Genomic DNA, 11,828 nt, shown 5'->3' with positions numbered 1-11,828 from the left:
ATGCTAAAGTGAACATATTTTTAGAGTAAGGGGGACACAGGGGTCTCCCTTCAGTAGCCAGGGATGGGGGCTGGTCCTTTCGTCTTCTTCCACATACAATAAGCTGATGACCATGCAAGATTTCTTAGTTCAGGGAGGAATGTGAGAGTCTGTAGTTCATTTAAATTAGCATAGAAAGTGAAAGAACAAAATCACTCACTCAATCTGTAAAAGAAATAGGATTTTAGTATAATAATATTCAAATCCAGCATTTACTGCTCACAACAAATAAACGGTACCCCTCCACAATAGGTAAATAGGCCTTAGAGAAGGGCAGCTGGATGGAGCAGGGTCATCTTTTATTCTGCCCTTCAGGAGACCCCACAGAAAGGCTCACTGTGTTCTTCACCTCAGAGGAGGGGCTGACCCAGTGCCTATGAGAGCCCCCGCTGTGTCCCTGCTGCTGCCTTACTTGAGCTGGTCTCAGAAGTGTGATCCGCCACTGGTACTGCACTCTGTTTCGGAGGCCTGGTAGCTGGACAGAAGGAAAGAATTACCTTGGGGGGCTTTCCCCAGGGCCGTGGCCCATCCCCCTCACTCCCCCCCCCAACTACATCTTGTGCTCCAGGCACTGTACTGAGTGCTCCGTAAGTCAACAGTACCCATCTGTCCCTGCCATGTAAGCAGTCATTTAGCATCACCCATTTCACAGAGTAGGAAACTGACTCCCAGAAGGCTAAGGCATATTGCCCCAGGCACAAGGCTGGTCAACAGTAGAGCTGGGATCAGACTCCCTAAGACCACACTTAGCCTGAAGATGTACCTGGAGCCCCTAGGATTCAGCCACAGTAGCCTGGACACCCATTCGCCGCTGAGCTCTATGGTGGTCAGCCCCTCTCGGCCTTGAGTGTTCTGCTGGCATCTAGGACCAGAGCTCCAGCTGGTAGGACCAGTTGTAGCTACAGGAAGAGTAGCGCCTGTAAGCCTACCAGGAGCCACACCCGGGGTGTCCCTCCCCGTGCATACCCAGCAGCTGGAGTCTGGGTGCCTCAGCTGTCATCATGCAGCAGGGTCTGGGGTTGACCAGAGGATCAGGACCACCGACTCTCAGGAGTTAGCTGCCAAGTGACAGCCCACACCCGCTCTCACCCAATTCCTGCTTGGCCTCACCCTTCATCCTCACTGAGTTGCTCCATATACTGAAAACAGGCTCCAAATTGTTCCTCAGGCTCTAGATTGTAATGATTAGCAGCCCTCTGAAGCAGCCAGGTCTCCCTCATTACTTTGTATTCCTGGAACCAGAGAAGAACAGGTGTGGATAGGGCTGAGTCAGGGGGTGGGGGGATGCGGTACGCTGCTGGTGTATTGTGGGGGTGGAGGGGAATAAGGCTGGAGGCCAGTCCTGGGTCACATAGGAAGCCTCCTCCCCTTCAGTTCCCTCCAGTCCTACCTGTTCTCAGAGACAGGTGTAAACAGCCCCTCCTCCAGGACGCTGTCTTTGATGCCAGCCCTCTTCCTCCACCCTGCCAGTTTGGTGGGTCTCCCACTTCTCTGTTGTCAAACTCGCCCAGTAAACCTAGGAGATGGAGTCAGGGAGTGTCTTGCTTGGGGGGTGGGAGGGCGGGATTGGGATTTCCACTCCCCTACGCTCCCCCAAGTATGTGCCACAGCTGCTCCCCTTACTCTTTTTCTGGAGGTTGGTCTGATTCCCCGGGAAGGCAGACAGCCAAGGCCCATCAGAAAAAGCCCCACAGCCCGTTACCACCTCTCCATCCCACCCCTCCTCATGTTGCACTACAGCCAGGGGGCAGAGCAAGCCTGGAACACAGGCTCTGAGCCCCGGCTGGAGGGGGGCACTTGAGAGCTAGCCCAGCCCTCTCTGCTGGCAGACGGGCCTCACACAGGAAGGGACTGCTTGGCCGCTTGTGTGCTGCCTGACTGGAGGAGCCAACGTCTCTCTCCCCTCCATGAGGGACGAGCGGGTCAAGCTCTGACAAAATGTCCTGCAGCTTGGCGGTCAGGCTGCTCTGCTGCTTCACCAGCCTAGGGAGCCGGCAGAGGCAGCTCCCTCCATCCTCCCCAGGACAAGCATGACGGTCCTGTGTGCTGGCGCCGCTGAGAGGCCCTCATGAAAGGATGTTTGCTGAGGGCGCAGGGCTCAGTGTGGGGCCGCAGGATCCTGGTCCCCACTGCCCCACCCCCAGGCTCGCCCACCTCAGAGAATCCTCCTTCGCAGAGTCCGACGTCACCAGACCAGTGAGAAACGTGCCAAGGAAGGGATGTGGGAATAGCGATGAGCCCCCACTCTCAGGTGCCCCCAGGGACCCTCTCCTGAACACCCCTCAGCCTCCTGGCCCACCCCAGGTGTCCCACGCAAGCAGCCTAGGACTCTTAGCACCTCCCCTCAGTTCCCTCCCCTCCCCCTCTATGACCACCAGGCTCCCTCTAATCACCTCCTAGGGCCAGCTTTTGGCAGCCACAGGGTGTGTGGTCCTGGGATCCTCCTCACCCCAAATCCTGTGCCCAGCTCTTCCGGGCCCTCCTCCCAGTCACTGCTAACGGAAGGGCGTCAGGCATTGCAGCAGCAGGAGGCAGGGCTAGAGGGGCCTCAAGGGAGGAGAGGTCTTCTCTCTCCATTGGAGGCCTCTGGCCTCCCTGACCTGGAGCACCTCCCTGACTCACTCACCTGCTGCTGCTGCTTGTGGGCTCTCTGGAAGCTTGTCTCCAGGACGGCAAACTTGGCAGTCTCCCCTCCTGCCAAGTTCAAGGATGGGGTCAGAGAGGCCATGTCCCTTCACCCCATGTTCCCCCAAAACTTCTAACCTTGGACCCTGGTCATCTTACCAAGTCAGCTGGTATCCGTGCTACTCTGTCCTACAGGGCACTCTGATTCCAGAACAGTCCTAGCTCTAGCGCTCGCACTATATGCAGCTTTGGGCCTTTGGCCGGGCCTCCCTGAGCCCATTTCCTCATCTGGAAAATGTGAGGACAACTCCACCTACCTCACAGGGTCTCCTGAGGACTCAGTGTCATATTACGGGCATCCTTGTTCTCCTCCCACACCTCCAGCACACTCCCTCCCTCCCTTGAACCTCATCACCAACCCTGTGAGTCCTGCCCCACAGGATCATCACCCTCCTTTCTCCAGATGAGGAGGCTCAAAGAGGGACAGGGACTTGCTCAGAGGCCCACAGAGGAGAAGCCACTCCCTCCTGCAGCCAGAGGCTCTGTCCTGGCTGCCTTCACCCCACCCAAGCCCCACCACCAACCAGAGTCCTGTCCTCTGGTCCCTCAGTGTGTGTCCAGGCCCCCCGGCCAGCCAATCAGTAGAGGAAGCCCCTGCTTCCCTCACCCCCCAGCCTCTGCCACAACCTCTTTTCTATTCTGTTTCTATCAGTTCGGCTTGTGTTTTAGATTCCATATGTAAACGAGGCCATGCAGCGTGTCTTTGGCTTGTTCCACTTAACATACGCCTTCACAGTCCAGCCTTGTTGTGACAGAGAGCATGATTTCCTTCTTTGTCATGGCTGAATAATATTCCATTTATATGCATACTACACTTTCTTTATCCATTTATTTGTTATCAGACACATAGATTGTTTCCTTGTTTGGCTATTGTGAATAATGCTGCAATAAACATAGGAGCGCAGATTCATTTTCCAAAAGCATGTATCTGACTTTTCATATTTTAAAAATTGCTGTTGTGGGATTAAAGATGGCGGCATGAGAGGAGAAACAGAGGCTTCCTCCTAAAACTGGATACAATTAGAAAATTTAATTGGTGCAACTAATCCTGAGAGAGCAACAGGAAAGAGGATGGTGCCAGACTGCACACAACTGGAGAAAAGAGCAGACCTCACCGAACGGGCTAATGTACCAGAGCTGTCACTCCACAGGACCCAAGCCCTTCCCCCACCCCAAGCTCACTGGCAGGAGGAAGAGAAATGGAGCAGGGAGGGAGTGGAAGGCTTGGGACTGCTAAATACCTAGCTCCAGAGATCTGCTCTGGGAGCACAAACCTACATTTCATGGTGCTTTCATAAGACTTGTATGACTATCGGGTTGAAAACTTAATACAGGCAGAGTTCCTAGGGAGACTGGGATTCCAGCCACTTGTGGAAAGCAGGGATCCATATCCAGCTGCTCTGGGGCAAAAACTTATACCAGTGTGCCCGGTCCACTGGCTCAGGCAGTGGAGACAGGCACAGCAGCTGGAAGGTGGGAAACAGCACTTTCCTCCCCCCAGGCACCAGTACCACTCCCCTGCAACCCCCGACATTGCTTCAGGGGCTGAGCAGCTCCAGAGACTGCAGCTTCTGGACACTAGAGGGCACTATATACAAACATGAAACACCAAAGGAACCTTGTCCAGAGTAAAATTATTAATACAACTCCCAAGAAAGATTTAAATAATATGGACCTCGTGACCCTTCCTGAAAGGGAGTTCAAAATAAAAATCATCAACATTCTAATGGAGGTACGGAAAGACATCCAAGAATTCAGGAATGAATTCAGGTTGGAGATCCAATCGTTGAAGAGCATGATGGAGGGTATTAAGAGTTGGATACGGTGGAGGAGATGATAAATGAAATAGAAACTAGAGAAAAGGAATACAAAGAAGCTGAGGCACAGAGAGAAAAAAGGATCTCTAAGAATGAAAGAATATTGAGAAAACTGTGTGACCAATCCAGGCGGAACAATATTCACATTATAAGGATACCAGAAGAAGAAGAGAGAGAAAGGGATAGAAAGTGTCTTTGAGGAGGTAGTTGCTGAAAACTTCCCCAATCTGGGGAAGGACATAGTCTCTCAGGCCATGGAGATCCACAGATCTCCCAACACAAGGCACCCAAGGAAGACAACAGCAAGACACATAGTAATTAAAATGGGAAAGATCAAGGATAAGGACAGACTGCTAAAAGCAGCCAGAGGGAGAAATAAGATCACATACAAAGGAAAGCCCATCTGGCTAACATCAGACTTCTGAGCAGAAACCTTACAGGCCAGAAGGGAGTGGCATGATGTATTTAATGCCATGAAGCAGAAGGGCCTGGAACCAAGATTACGTTACCTGGCAAGATTATCATTTAAATTTGAAGGAGGGATTAAACAATTTCCAGATAAGCAAAAGCTGAGAGAATTTACCTCCCACAAACCATCTCTACAGTCTATTTTGGAGGGACTGCTATAGATGGAAGTGTTCCTAAGGTTGAATAGCTGTCACCAGAGGTAATAACCACAGTAAAGAAAGTAGAACAGCTAATTACGAAGCAAATGCAAAATTAAATTAACTATCCTCAAAGTCAAGCAAGGGATAGACAAAAAGTACAGAATATGATACATAATATACAAAGAATGAAGGAGGAAGAAAAAGGAGGAGAAATAGAAAAGAACCTTTAGATTGTGTTTGTAACAGCATACTAAGTGAGTTAAGTTAGACTCTTAGATAGTAAGGAAAGTAACCTGGAACCTTTGGTAACCACGAATCTAAAGCCTGAAATGGCAATAAGTACATACCTATCGATAATCACCCTAAATGTAAATGGACCGAATGCACCAATCAAAAGGCATAGAGTCACTGAATAGATAAAAAAATCAAGACCCATCTATATGCTCCTTACAAGAGACTCACCTTAAACCCAAAGACATGCACAGACTAAAAGTCAAGGGATGGAAAAAGATATTTCATGCAAACAATAGGGAGAAAAAAGCAGGAGTTGCAGTACTAGTATCAGACAAAATAGACTTCAAAACAAAGAAAGTAACAAGAGATAAAGAAGGACATTACATAATGATAAAGGGCTCAGGCCAACAATAGGATATAACCATTATAAATATATATGCACCCAACACAGGAGCACCAGCATATGTGAAACAAATACTAACAGAACTAAAGGAGGAAATAGACTGCAATGCATTCATTTTAGGAGACTTCAACACACCATTCACTCCAAAGGACAGATCCACCAGACAGAAAATAAGTAAGGACACAGAGGCACTGAACAACACACTAGAACAGATGGACCTAATAGACATCTATGGAACTCTACACCCAAAAGCAACAGGATACACATTCTTCTCAAGTGCACATGTAACATTTTCCAGAATAGACCACATACTAGGCCACAAAAAGAGCCTCAGTAAATTCAAAAGGATTGAAATTCTACCAACCAACTTTTCAGACCACAAAGGTATAAAACTAGAAATAAATTGTACAAAGAAAACAAAAAGGCTCACAAACACATGGAGGCTTAACAACATGCTCCCAAATAGTCAATGGATCAACGACCAAATTAAAATGGAGATCCAGCAATATATGGAAATAAATGACAACAACAATACTAAGCCCCAACTACTGTGGGACGCAGTGAAAGCAGTCTTAAGAGGAAAGTATATAGCAATCCAGGCATATTTAAAGAAGGAAGAACAATCCCAAATGAATAGTCTAATGTCACAATTATCAACATTGGAAAAAGAACAAATGAGGCCTAAGGTCAGCAGACGGAGGGACATAATAAAGATTAGAGAAGAAATAAATAAAATTTAGAAGAATAAAACAATAGAAAAAATCAATGAAACCAAAAGCTGGTTCTTCGAGAGAATAAACAAAATAGATAAGCCTCTAGCCAGATTTATTAAGAGAAAAAGAGACTCAACACACATCAACAGAATCAGAAATGAGAAAGGAAAACTTGCGACAGACCCACAGAACTACAAAGAATTATTAGAGACTATTATGAAAACCTATATGCTAACAAGCTGGAAAACCTAGGAGAAATGGACAACTTCCTAGAAAAATACAACCTTCCTAGACTGACCCAGAAAGAAACAGAAAATCTAAACAGACCAATTACCAGCAACAAAATTGAAGCAGTAATAAAAAAACTACCCAAGAACAAAACCCCCAGGCCAGATGGATTCATCTCAGAATTTTATCAGACATACAGAGAAGACATAATACCCATTCTCCTTAAAGTTTTCCAAAATATAGAAGAGGAGGGAATACTCCCAACCTCATTCTATGAAGCCAACATCACCCTAATACCAAAACCAGGCAAAGACCCCACCAAAAAAGAAAACTACAGACCAATATCCCTTATGAACGTAGATGCAAAAATACTCAACAAAATATTAGCAAACCAAATTCAAAAATACATCAAAAGGATCATACACCATGACCAAGTGGGATTCATCCCAGGGATGCAAGGATGGTCCAACATTCGAAAATCCATCAACATCATCCACCACATCAACAAAAAGAAAGACAAAAACCACATGATCATTTCCATAGATGCTGAAAAAGCATTCGACAAAATTAAACATCCATTCATGATAAAAACTCTCAACAAAATGGGTATAGAGGGCAAGTACCTCAACATAATAAAGGCCATATAAGACAAACCCACAGCCAACATCATACTGAACAGCGAGAAGCTGAAAGCTTTTCCTCTGAGATCAGGAACAAGACAGGGATGCCCACTCTCCCCACTGTTGTTCAGCATAGTACTGGAGGTCCTAGCCACGGCAATTAGACAAAACAAAGAAATACAAGGAATCCAGATTGGTAAAGAAGAAGTTAAACTTTCACTATTTGCAGATGACATGATATTGTACATAAAAAACCCTAAAGACTCCACTCCAAAACTACTAGAACTAATATCGGAATTCAGCAAAGTTGCAGGATACAAAATTAACACACAGAAATCTGTGGCTTTCCTATACACTAATAATGAACTAATAGAAAGAGAAGTCAGGAAAACAATTCCATTCACCATAGCATCAAAAACAATAAAATACCTAGGAATAAACCTAACCAAGGAAGTGAACGACCTATACCCTGAAAACTATAAGACACTCTTAAGAGAAATCAAAGAGGTCATTAACAAATGGAAACTCATCCCAAGCTCCGGCTAGGAAGAATTAATATTTTCAAAATGGCCATCCTGCCCAAAACAATATACAGATTCAATGCAATCCCTATCAAATTACCAATAGCATTCTTCAATGAACTAGAACAAATAGTTCAAAAATTTATATGGAAACACCAAAGACCCCGAATAGCTAAAACAATCCTGAGAAGGAAGAATAAAGTGGGGCAGGATCTCACTCCCCAACTTCAAGCTCTACTACAAAGCCACAGTAATCAAGACAATTTGGTACTGGCGCAAGAACAGAGCCACAGACCAATGGAACAGAATAGAGACTCCAAACATTAACCCAAACATATGTGGTCAACTAATATTCGATAAAGGAGCCATGGACATACAATGGGGAAATGACAGTCTCTTCAACAGATGGTGCTGGCAGAACTGGACAGCTACATGTAAGAGAATGAAACTGGATCACTGTCTAACCCCATACACAAAAGTAAATTCGAAATGGATCAAAGACTTGAATGTAAGTCATGAAACCATAAAACTCTTAGAAAAAAGCATAGGCAAAAATCTCTTAGACATAAACATGAGTGACCTCTTCTTGAACATATCTCCCTGGGCAAGGAAAACAAAACCAAAAATGAACAAGTGGGACTATATCATGCTGAAAAGCTTCTGTACAGCAAAGGACACCATCAATAGAACAAAAAGGTATCCTACAGTATGGGAGAATATATTCATAAATGACAGATCCAATAAAGGGTTGACATCCAAAATATATAAAGAGCTCATGCACCTCAACAAACAAAAAGCAAATAATCCAATTAAAAAATGGGCAGAAGAGCTGAATAGACAGTTCTCTAAAGAAGAAATTGAGATGGCCAACAGACACACGAAAAGATGCTCCACATCACTTGTTATCAGAGAAATGCAAATTAAAACCACAATGAGATATCACCTCACACCAGTAAGGATGGCTACCATCGAAAAGACAAACAACAACAAATGTTGGCGAGGTTGTGGAGGAAGGGGAACCCTCCTACACTGCTGGTGGGAATGTAAATTGGTTCAACCATTGTGGAAAGCAGCATGGAGTTTCCTCAAAATGCTCAAAATATAAATGCCATTTGACCCAGCAATTCCACTTCTAGGAATTTACCCTAAGAATGCAGCACTCCAGTTTGAAAAAGACAGATGCACCCCTATGTTTATCGCTGCACTATTTACAATAGCCAATATATGGAAGCAACCTAAATGTCCATCAGTAGATGAATGGATAAAGAAGATGTGGTACATATACACAATGGAATATTATTCAGCCATAAGAAAAAAAGAGATCCTACCATTTGCAACAACATGGATGGAGCAAGAGGGTATTATGCTCAGTGAAATAAGCCAGGCAGAGAAAGACAAGTACCAAATGATTTCTCTCATATGTGGAGTATAAGAACAAAGGAAAACTGAAGGAACAAAACAGCAGCAGAATCACAGAACCCAAGAATGGACTAACAGTTACCAAAGGGAAAGGGACTGGGGAGGATGGGTGGGAAGGGAGGGATAAGGGCGGGGAAAAAGAGAGGGGGCATTACGATTAGCATGTATAGTGTGTGGGGGGCACGGGAGGGCTGTGCAACACAGAGAAGACAAGGAGTGATTTTACAGCATCTTACTATGCTGATGGACAGTGACTGTGAAGGGGTATGTGGGGGGGACTTGGTAAAGGAGGGAGCCTAGTAAACATAATGTCCTTCATGTAATTGTAGATTAATGATACCAAAATAAAAAAAAATAAAAAATAAAAAAAAATAGTCCTTAAAAAAAAATTTCTGGTCAACAGGTAGTATATATACCAATGCATTTCTCCCCTGAACTTTCGTGTGGATTTCTACTCATTTGCTTTGGAAATGTCTGAGGTTATTCACTTCCTTGCATTCTCACCAGGGCTGCACATCAATATCTTTAGTCTTCCCGAAAAGATCATTTAGAATAGTACTCACTGTGATGTTAGAATTGCATTTCTCTGTCTACTTTTGTAAATTGCCTATTCATGTTCTTTGCCATTTTTATTAGGGTGTTAATATTTTTATCTGATTCTGATACTTCTTGTTGATTATATAAAAAATTCTTGCCCATTATATATTAGGAATATTAACTTATAATGTATCATATGTGTTATAAATATAATTTCCTACCTTTTAGTTTGCTATTGTTCTTATGGCATTATTACATAAAAAAGTATTTTCTATCATCACCAAGCCATCAGTCTTTTTGCTTTATAGTTTCTACCGTTGATGGCATTCTTAACAAGACCTTCTTATTTATCGTTAGACCTTAGATATTGTTACCTAGTATTTTTTTTATTGTTATAGTTTCATTTTTTACTCATTCCAGTTGTATAGGAGCTTGACTGAAGATACGTGGTAAAGGATCTGTTCTTATTTTCTGTTAGATTATTAAATGATTGTTTTGAGACCTTGTATTAAATAAGACCCTTTCCATGCTGATTTGAAATATGTTCATCATAAACTAATATATTTATGTACTAGTATCTCTATCATATAGACTTAAGTCTTTATTACTGTAGCTTTATGATATAATTTAATACTTGGGATGCAAGTCTTTCTGTTCTTAAGAAAAACTTTGTTATTCACACTTGTTTTGTATAGATGAAATTTAGAATAATTTTTGTGAATTCCATGAATTATTTCTATTGCATTAAATTTGTAGATTAGATCTGGGGTCCTTTCTTTATGTCCTGACCAGAATCTACTCTCCAGATGTTTTAAAATCTGAAAACCACATGATGGAAATCCAAATAGCTAATAAACACATTAAAATGTGCTCAAGCTTATTAGTAGTTAGGAGAATGCTAATTTAAACCACAAGGAATGTTCTTTCACAAGGAATAGACTATTCCACACTCACTAGATTGGCAAAAATCAAAAGGTCAATTAATACCAAGTGTGGATAAGGAAACTGAGCAAAAGCAACTCTGATCCATGGCTGGTTATAGTGTTAATCGGTACTACCACTTAGGTAAATAGTTTGGCATTATCTAGCATATGTGAAGATACACATCCCATCTCTAGCAGTTCCCTTCCCAGGAAAGTACCCTACAAATGTGTGAACTTAGAGGAGCCTTACATCTTTACATCTTACAGTTCAGGACTATACCTGGGAGCTGTGTTCATAATACTCCCAAGTTAAAATAGCCCAAATGTGGTCAACAATAGGATAGGTAGGTGAATGACAGATATTCATATAGCAAAGTGTAACTCTGTGCAGCAACTTGGATAAATACTGTTTAACAAACAGAGAAGAGAAGTAGTGATTTTACAACATCTTACTACGCAGATGGACAGTGACTGTGAAGGGGTATGTGGGGGGTACTTGGTGAAGGGGGGAGCTTAGTAAACATAATGTTCTTCATGTAATTGTAGATTAATGATACCAAAAAAAAATACTGTTGAGCAAGAAAAGCAAGACACCAAAGAAAACAAGGAGAAAGATCTAACATATATGTACATATAACATTCATATTGCTAAAATAGGCAAAGCTAAAGTACTGTGTAGAAATGCATAAGTAGATAGTAAATCTATGTAGAAAGGCAAGAAAATTCCTAACATAAATTCCAGATAGTAGTCAATTTGAGGATTGTCAGCAGGACAGGACATAGTGGTGGGGTCAAGATTCTGTGGCCTCACCCATGTAATGGTTACGTGGCCATTTGCTTATAACTATGTGATAAGTTCTTCCTTTCTGTTTATTTACTTCTCTGAATGTAGGTATCGAAATGCTTTAAAACCAAACATCATAATTGATGGGGTTTTTTTTTGAAGCAAACTTAGCCTCTCTCCTAGTCTCAGGGGAATCTTCTAGAAGGGTTGATGAAACCCTCTGTATTTCCCTGCTCTGGGCTCTCAGTTCTCTGAGGTCTCAAAGAATTCCCATCTGTTATGTTTTTGCAGGTTGTC

At 43.4% G+C, this 11,828-nt stretch overlaps 1 long non-coding RNA gene across 2 annotated transcripts; it reads right to left on the bottom strand.

Moving 5' to 3' along the window:
• Positions 1–207: 207 nt before the first annotated feature.
• Positions 208–3,628, bottom strand: LOC108410107 (uncharacterized). Of its 2 annotated transcripts, XR_012127248.1 has the most exons (6): positions 2,824–3,628; positions 2,666–2,733; positions 1,430–1,555; positions 1,150–1,271; positions 803–938; positions 208–514 (listed from the first exon to the last, which is right to left on the bottom strand). It is a non-coding gene; the product is annotated as an uncharacterized lncRNA (long non-coding RNA). The 2 variants fall into 2 exon arrangements; XR_012127247.1 differs by lacking the exons at positions 2,666–2,733; positions 2,824–3,628 and adding an exon at positions 2,433–2,582.
• Between the last annotated feature and the right edge of the window lie 8,200 nt (positions 3,629–11,828).

Source organism: Manis javanica, chromosome 2 (assembly GCF_040802235.1).
Source record: "Manis javanica isolate MJ-LG chromosome 2, MJ_LKY, whole genome shotgun sequence".
NCBI classification, from domain to species: Eukaryota; Metazoa; Chordata; class Mammalia; order Pholidota; family Manidae; genus Manis; species Manis javanica.
Note: the sequence above shows the minus strand (reverse complement) of the source record. Positions and strands in the feature narration are given on the sequence as shown.